The sequence below is a fragment of the Lepisma saccharinum genome, chromosome 1, assembly GCF_977018435.1.
Source record: "Lepisma saccharinum chromosome 1, izLepSacc3.1, whole genome shotgun sequence".
Taxonomy (NCBI): Eukaryota; Metazoa; Arthropoda; class Insecta; order Zygentoma; family Lepismatidae; genus Lepisma; species Lepisma saccharinum.
Window position 1 is genome coordinate 193,489,189 of NC_139229.1, and position 9,149 is coordinate 193,498,337.

Here is a 9,149-nt window from a genome sequence, read left to right on the forward strand (position 1 = left end):
ATTGGAACTTGACCTACAGTTTAAAGTGGAATTACTATGATTATGTGCCTCCACCCGGAACCCATTGTGAAACTTGCATTTCGAACTTCAGTAATTTCATGTCCAAGGATAATATCATAGATAAAATGATGAAGTAACGTGTGCACCATATAAGTTGACATACGAGTACAGGGTCAACGAAGTTAGTAGTAAGTTTTGTTTTATACAGCGTATATTGGTATACTAGAAAGTTGAATTGCATCTTCTGCCAATGTGCTGTATAAACAAACAAATTGCCGAAGTACTAATTGAAGTGAGTGTACATACGTATAATAAGTTTATCTGGACGCACACTTCATAGTTAAAAATTATCCTGGATGTTATGCAACCCAAAAACCACAACTATATTATGGGTTGCATAAGACCTAGGATAAAGTAGGAAAAGGGCATGGCAACTTTAAACTCTTGATATGCTTAATTTTCTTACTTTTATTAACCATTTCCCCACAGAAGTTAACACTAAATATGCCAAGAAATCATAGTCATGGGTGTTATTACGTATGAGAGAGTTTAGAAAAGTTGATAATTAGAGGTGGTTCAGAATGTGTTAGTGTAAGCGTAAAAAACAAAAAAATACAATAATTTTGACATTATGACTTTATCTGTCCAGGATATAGACAAGGTGATTTCACTCATGCTCTGGTTTAGTTTACGTTCTTAAATATCTTATATTTTGTTAATAATATAGTTTCGTATAGTTCCACGTATTCGATATTCCAGTACTTCTGAAATTTGAAGCGAGAGCTCCTACACTCCACCAATGGAAACACGAGCGAGTTTTATCATCTTCATATACACTGTCGCTTTTTTTCAAATGTATTAATATCCTAAAAATAGACTTGTCTTTGTCCATCCATGGATTTTTCCGTTTCCGAACAAGTATTTTTATATCAAAATTGTGGTGTTCCAATCCTACCCCATTTTTGGTTCTACTATTTATCATTACGCACATGTCAAAACTGATGATGAAAAATGTCCACCAATAAGCGACCTTTCCTTGCTAAAACAAACAAATCATTGTTGCGAAGCGAGCCGAGCCTGATGGCCCCAGATCCCCTGAAAACCCTGATGTGAATTAACACTCATCAACGAGCTTAAAACCGCACAAATACTTTACTCGGCGGACGGACTTAAAATAGCCGTCAGAGGCATTAAAAGTCTTTATCAACAATTAAACCACGTGACGTGTGACATAAAATGAGGAGCTCGGAGAGAACCGGGCGTTGCTATTCCTGGCTGTAGTAGGGGCGAAAGGGGGTGAAGGAAGAGAGGGGGGTTGACTGGGATGTCAGCACCCGAACACCCAGGTAATCCCTTTACATTATAGGGATTATAGATTTGGGAATCCCGCGTTTGGAAAGTCATTAAGCCTCAGAGACCAGCAATGTTTCATTTCGGAAGATAAGTCATACAATGACAGGCCAAATGCGCTTTCATTATCAGCGGCATCGGAGCGTTTATGGGGGGGGGGGGAGGGGGGGAGAGGCCATTCTAGGATTTCGCGTTCGTTCTGGGCGAGGGAGTAGTGGCAGGGCAGGGAATTGGTTGTTGATGCAGTGAAGAAACAAGCTGTCACAGAGTGGGATTTCGGCTGCTTTAGTCCATCTCGATGCGCATGTTTGTGTCGTTAATCTCCAAGATTTTGACGTGATGACTTTCAGAAGTCGATACAGGGTGCAGGTAAAATAATTTACATGTTTTCGAAATGATTCAGCATCTTGGTCTCTTTACGTCGATTCTGAAACCGTAAAGCATTACGTACGTGGCAAAGTGGTTAGCATAATGATGTAAGAAGCCAGATGCCTAGTAGAAAAACAGGCAGTATGCTACATTTGGGCTCCACGAATTGGTGGCATTAAATGATCCGTAAACACCCATTTTCATTTACATTTCCTTTATTCCACCTGCCAGCGAGTAAATTGTTCTGATGTCTGCAATATAGCAGGTCATCCCATAAGTAATGCCGTACTTTTGCACCGTGAAAAAAGAACGATAACTTGCCTGGAACACTACTATTAGTCAGGACAGTAGTCTCCATCGGACTCCACAACAATCTGCCACCTGCCAACCAGTTGTTGAAGCCCTGCTGAAAGAAGTCACCAGTTTTGGAGGCAAAGACCTGGGTCACTGTTCGTCGCACTTCATCTTCATCTTGCAGTGTTTCCCCGGACAGGTGGTTGTGCAGGCTGCGAAAAAGACTGTAGTCTGTTGGTGCAAGATCTGGTGAAAACGCTGGGTGGGTGAGTGTCTCCCAGCCGCATTCTTCCACATTTGCACAGGTTCGTCTTGCCATGTGTGGGGGCGCGTTATCACTGTGGATGAGCACACCCTTGCGATGAACCAGAGCAGGACGTTTCATCAACAATGCAGTCCGTAGGCGTTCCAGCTGCTGACAGTATACATCTGCATGATAGTCTGGTTAGGTGGCCAAGAGCTCAAAATGGATTATCCCACGGATATCCCACCAAACACTCAACATCACTTTGAGAGGGTGGAGGTCCTGTTTTGGCACGGTTCCTGCGACCCCCCTTTAGGTACCCACTTTAGGTAATGTTATGGTAGAGGATTCACTTTTCATCACCTGTCACATCGCTCACGTCTGTGACGGGTGAGCAGCGAACACCAAATGTCCACTCGATTCTGTTTCTGCTGAGGCATTAACGCATGGGGCACCCATTTCCCGAGTTTCAACACGTACCCAAGGTTCTGCAGATGACGATGAACGGTCGAATGGGTGACATGGAGTTCGCTGGCCAGTTCTTCAACAGTGTGCTTTGGATATGCCTCCACCACTGCTCGCAAGGCACCGTTGTCCAGCTCAAAAGGTCTCCCTTCTCGTGGTTTGTCGGTGAGGCCGGTTTCTCCAGAACGAAACCTCTGGAACGATCTTTGACACTCCAGCACATCCATAGCACCCTGCCCATATATGGCATTGATGTTTTTGCCGCTGCGCTGGCTGAATGTCCCTGGTAAAATTCATACAGAATGACATGCCTTATGTGTTTCTCCGACACTGCCATGATAAAGCACACGACACTGTTCCAAAACGTGGAGTAGACCGTTCACCCTCTACACACTCATGCACAATAACGTGCCCAATATCACACAGCCATGTACTTCACAAGTCACTCGTCAGATGGCGTCATTGTAGTGGTGCTCGAAAAACGAAATTACTTATGGGATGACCTGATAGCACCTTGTCATATCAAAATTTACCTTAATTTCTTTCCTACCATTTGTTTGATAACCGCTAACCATTCATTACTAGATATAAAATTATTACATTTGATCGCTAATGGAAGGTTTATCTACGGTATTATATTCTACTTCGTGGACGAGAGACCCAACATAGAAATTTGCATGCAGCAACTTCTAATTTTTATTAATTCTATACAGGGTTAGCCTAAAAGAAATAGACACTTTCAAAGCTTTACAGAAAGACGAGTTTTAATAATAGGGCTGAAATACTTACATGGTTTGAAGAGTACGTTCTAACGTTTACACTGATAAGTTACAAGTGTTCCAGGTGACCGTTTTGTAACACGACAGATATCAATGCGATAGTCCACTTCTCCTCAAATACGATTTTTCTCCTTGCACAGACAACCAGTTTCCTCAAATGTCTTGCTCCAATCGTAGATGGACTGCCTTGTGGGTGGTTGTTTACCATACCGTATTCCAAAACGACGCTGCACGATAGTAACAGAACTTGTTTTGTGCAAATTCAATCAGGCAGAAAGCCTTCTCGACCTGGCTAGCGGCCATTCTGCTCGACTTACGTTAAGGGTGCTCACGTGATACTGACGTCAGGAAGACAAACGAGAAGCGGAGGTCTTAAACTCGAAGACTTTTTCTATACAACAGTACTAAATTCTTTCTGATGTAACAAACACATTTCAATTTATAAAGCATTTAAACTGTCTATTTCTTCAGGCTAACCCTGTATACTAATATATCCATATAATATAATAATGCGAAAACTATTATTCTTGTTTACTTGTGCTGAGGAATTACATCCACAAAGCCTATTTGATTGAGTAACAATTTCATCGATACTAATTTTGTAATGCCTGCTACACTTTGTTACCTTTGCAGTTATCACAATATCGTAGATCGAAATCTATCCGGTGTCATAAGTATCACTCCATCGTAGATCCAAAAATCATGTGACTTGTGAGGAATATATTATTTGGTTTATTTATTGTCCACAACCTCGACAGCCAAACGCGTTAACTTCTCGGCCCACGATCTACTCACTAAACGTTGTCCGCTCGAGTCCATGTGTGTTCCTTTGTGTTGAGTGTGGCTGCAAATGAATTTGATCTAATCATCAGCCAGCTTCACCGTCGAGATTAACCTGAACAGATAGAACAGTGACGTAACACAATAAAATATAATTTCCTTATTTTCATCATACAGATTATCAAGCTTACATTTCAAGTGTAGTTATTTTAGCTCTAATCGAGTATTCTCCTTTCTGTTATGATTTGTGCAAAAGTCGTGGGTTATAACTGTGGAAAAGATGGATGTTATTTTTCTACTGCTTCATTGCCGTTGTGTACAGAAATGTGTGATGCAAAATAACACAATAGGAATTTCACGAGAAATAACATTTTCATTTTTTACCAGTCTGATTCCGAATATATTTTGATGGCCGATCAGTTTTCACCGAGGTCGATTTCAAAATTCTCAAATAATAACATATTAAAGGCAATGAAATGATGGATATGATAATTCTATATCTCAACTTTCTCGGGTTCTAAATATAAAATTACTCTCCTCTTGCCTGCAAATTAAATTAATTGCAAAACAAATATATTTAATTACAGCGATCTCCAATTTCTCCTACATTAGTGGACGAACTCCACAATTATAACTTTTATTTAACGTGTTCCTCTAGTCAGTGAATATGATAGATGGAGATATGAAGATATATTTATATATGGCAATGGCGTATGCTGGGTTCAAGACCTGCGCTATCTCATCATATAATAGTATTCAAATGGACAGATATTTGCGGGGGGGGGGTGTCTTTTTTGTTGATTTATATATTCGTTCGTATATTGAAGTGATGTGACATTGGGATTATAAATACACACTTCACAAATTATTATGAAAATGTACATTGTATCATGAAGAGAAAAAATTAGAAAAGTATTTCATGCTTATTTATAACAATAAGGGCCCATATTGTAAAATATTTATGCAGATCTACTTGCGAAAATAAAATATAATACATAATATATAATAATCTTCTTACCTTTAAAACTTCATTTCAATAGGAACTCCATTACTCTCTTCTTCTGGGTAAATTTCAATGTCACACTTTCAAGAAAATGTTTCTTCGGACCACTCTTTCATTTTCAGAAGAACAATTCCCTCGATAGATAGAACAGCTGTTTTGTCAATATATCCTTAATTATGTCACTCATTTTAGTTCACTAAACAACACAGCACAACACAACTCAAAAGTATAATTCACGTACGAACTGCCCACAATACACAATACACCCGCGCACTAAGGAAACGAACTTCCTTCAACATTCCCGGACGCGATTTCCAATCGAACTACCCTACTTGCCTCTGCCCTATGTCAATCGGTTATTTTTAGATGCAGTCATAAACAAGTTCCGGTCAGCTAACAAATCTCCCGAACTACTGGTCACCATTGTAATGCAGGTACTCTGGTTGTTTCAGAGGTGAACGACGTTTTGCCGTGCTCGTTTGCAAGTGTTTGGAAAGTGATATCCTTGGCCCAGAGGGAAGTTTCTGTCATCAACAACCATGTTCCCTTTCCTCTAATACTTTTGCTCCAAAATCCCGCCCTGGTAGGGAAGATGCCACGCTGGGAATAATGAGTTCGCAACACTGACGGTATCATACGAAGAAGACTGCCAAGCTCAACGCAAGGTAGCCAACTCCCAGTGTAGCAACTTCTAAGAAATAAGTGTGCTAACTCCTGAAACGCCATCACCTTCTCATTGAAATGATCAATTTATGCTCATTTTGTGATCGATTTTTCTTCTCTTCAAAGCCTGGGCTTTGCAGATAGCGTAGATAGCCTGGAATATACGCCTCTGATATATGGCATGCTAACCTACTGTTATATCATTTACATCCCTTATACAGATGTAAATATAAAGTTATAAATTAGGTTTGTGATAATTTGCAAATTATCAAGTTCATACGAAGTACACCATGCGAAATATACTTATCTAAAATTGTTATGTCCAGCTCAGTGGCGGAGTGCGTTAACTGGTCATCTTTCCGATCTCGCCACCGAATTTTTCGGGTTCAAGTCCCTGTCTAGGCATGACTGTAATTTGTGATTGTTCCTTCACCAATTTTATTTAGCCGTTAGTCATTTTTAGCATCGCGATTACCCAAAAGTGGCAGAACAGCAACGCTAAATAACGAAAATACAACAGAATTATAAAGAACTCATTGCCCAATATTCTTGTGTAGCCTATGCAGCAAAATGTTTTTTAAAACGAAAAGCATTAGTTACTCCAAAGATTTAATGAACATAAAAGAAGGACATTTATTTTCCATCTTTAACTCGAACGAAATATCCTCTCCAGACTTAATGAACAAATGCGATCAAAAATATTCACCAGCATCATTAAACATGAACGCAATATATTTGTTCGTTAGACCTAATGAACAAATACAATTGAATGTATTCGCCAGAATTATTAAATATAGGCATACTAATTTATTCAGCAGGCTTAATGAACAAACATGGATACATCTTTCACGCCCCGGAGCTTAACGGACAAATTAAAATTATGTATACAACCTAGACTTAAGGTGGAATATTGTACATATATATATATATATATATATATATATATATATATATATATATATATTGTATAATCAATTTACTCCGTTACTATATCGCAAGAAAACCAACAAAATATTCTATCCACATGTAAATACTTTACGGCCTCCTATTTACGAGGTAAATTTGCCTCTCTCCCTTATAACACCGGGCAGTTTTCAAACTCGTGGATTTTTCACATACAAGATAAGTCCCGAGAATTGGAGCGGTTGTTTTCAACTAAACCTACGCGATTTTTTTTTAAATCACCTCCATTTTCTGTTGATCCAAATTTAAAACCTGGGGATTTTTCGCAGCGGAATACTTTCACGGGGGACTAACTGTTCCCTATTAATTTATTCGACCATAACAATCCTGCTTTGTGCTGATCTGTGCTGCCGGAAGCCAGGCGTAACTACACGATTACCGGTTGCAGGGAATCCCTTTATGTGGCTTGATCACGCCAGAGCGAACGTCGGTGCAGTTTACACCCCGGTGACCAGACCACGGCTAAACGGGTTTCGGATTACCGGCAGCTGATTGTTTTCCGAAAGCGCAGTTCGTATATGGACCTGCTCCTGCCAAGAAAAAAGTGCAAGGACGAATTCCTTAAATGTAGGTCACTGTTTCTTTAGGTTAAAATTCTCAGTCGATTGAGCACTTCTGATAGTTGCAACCGTAATTGTGTTCAGAGTGCAATTGGGAGGGGTGATTTGGTTCACACTAGGGATGGTCAAGTCCGGATAAAATTTTATCCGGATATTGGATAATTTTCCATTCAGATTTCAAATATCCGGACATTGGATATTCTGATATCCGGTTGAATGAATTATCAAGATATCCAAATTACCCGGATATCAGAATTGTACCGATTATACGGATATCTCATATCCGGACCGAAATGTCCAGATATCCGAATTTGTGCATTATCCGGACAGTTTTATCGCTTATCCGTTTTACGGGCAATCCACATATTCTTTTATTAGTCATGTTCGTATTTCACTGTAAAATCTGTAATCAAATCTGTACTTTCCACACATCCGAATTATCCGGATATTCGGAATATACAGATATCTGGATATTCAGATTATCCGGGTATCCGATTTTTTGGTAATCCCTAGTTCACACAGTATTCAATAATACATTAGGATTATTGGAATGTCAGTGTGTGGTCTTTATTATTTTTATTCTGTACCTTGATAAAATTATTCAGGAATGGAAATCTCAGGAAGTTCTCAGGAATATGTATTGACGGAAGCACACTACTACAAACAGTAATATTTGCAGACGACCATATATTGATGGCAGAAAGTGAAGATGATCCACAGTGGTCTGTTTTCAAACTTCATTTAATTCTTACAAATTATAAATTGAAAATTTCAGAGGATAAAACAAAGTCAATGACAATAAAGGTAAGAAGACTTTCTAGAGTAAAAATAATGATAACCAATAAAATAATTGAATAGGTAACAGGATTTGTATATTTGGGAAGCCAGATTTCACAGTTCGAACGTCAAAAAGGTGTTGTTATAAATTTTAAAAAATATGATATATTAAATGGAATTTTGAAAAGAAATTTTCGAAAACAAAAGAGAAAATGAAATTCAAATTAGATACCTTAAAATAATTTCAAAACCGGCTCTCCTATATGGTAGCGAATGTACTCTTCGTCAACATAGGAAAGCTAGAAAAAATATTCACCAATGAGATTTTGTACGAGACAAAATTAGAAGTGAAGAAATCCGGAATAAATGGAAGGTGAAAATGTGGTGAAGGAAACTCTAGATTATTTGTTAAAGTGGAATCAACATGTTCTGAGGATGCCAGATAACCGTTTGCCTCGAAAATTATTACTTATTAAATTACAGGCCACAGGAAAAATGAAATTTACGAAGACTAAATTGTCGATGGAATGATCAGTTTTTGTAGTCTTAGAACGGGTTTTGATTACCCAGAAAAGGATGAGGAAGACGAAGAAAGAGGAATGTCAGTCTGGTGGTCATAGTGATGCGGTACGAAGCCAAGGGTTCCAAGTTCGAACCTTGTAAAAATTTAATCTGGAAACTTTACGACTTTTTTGTCATGTGGGATATATTAGGCTCAAGGCTCATCTCCTTTGAAAATAAACCCAGGGTTTGCTACTGTGCTTCATACCCATGCACTCAGAAACATGCCTACGGGAAGTAAACAACAAATACGGAAAATAATAGGGAGTAACTCCATAGCTTTGCCTTCTATGCTTGTGCCCCTCAACACATGACCTCTGTAACTTCATGGCCCGCTCTCG

At 38.9% G+C, this 9,149-nt stretch overlaps 1 pseudogene; it reads right to left on the reverse strand.

The window, feature by feature from the left end:
- Positions 1-2,616: 2,616 nt before the first annotated feature.
- Positions 2,617-2,949, reverse strand: LOC145988035 (histone-lysine N-methyltransferase SETMAR pseudogene; annotated as a pseudogene).
- Positions 2,950-9,149: the final 6,200 nt, after the last annotated feature.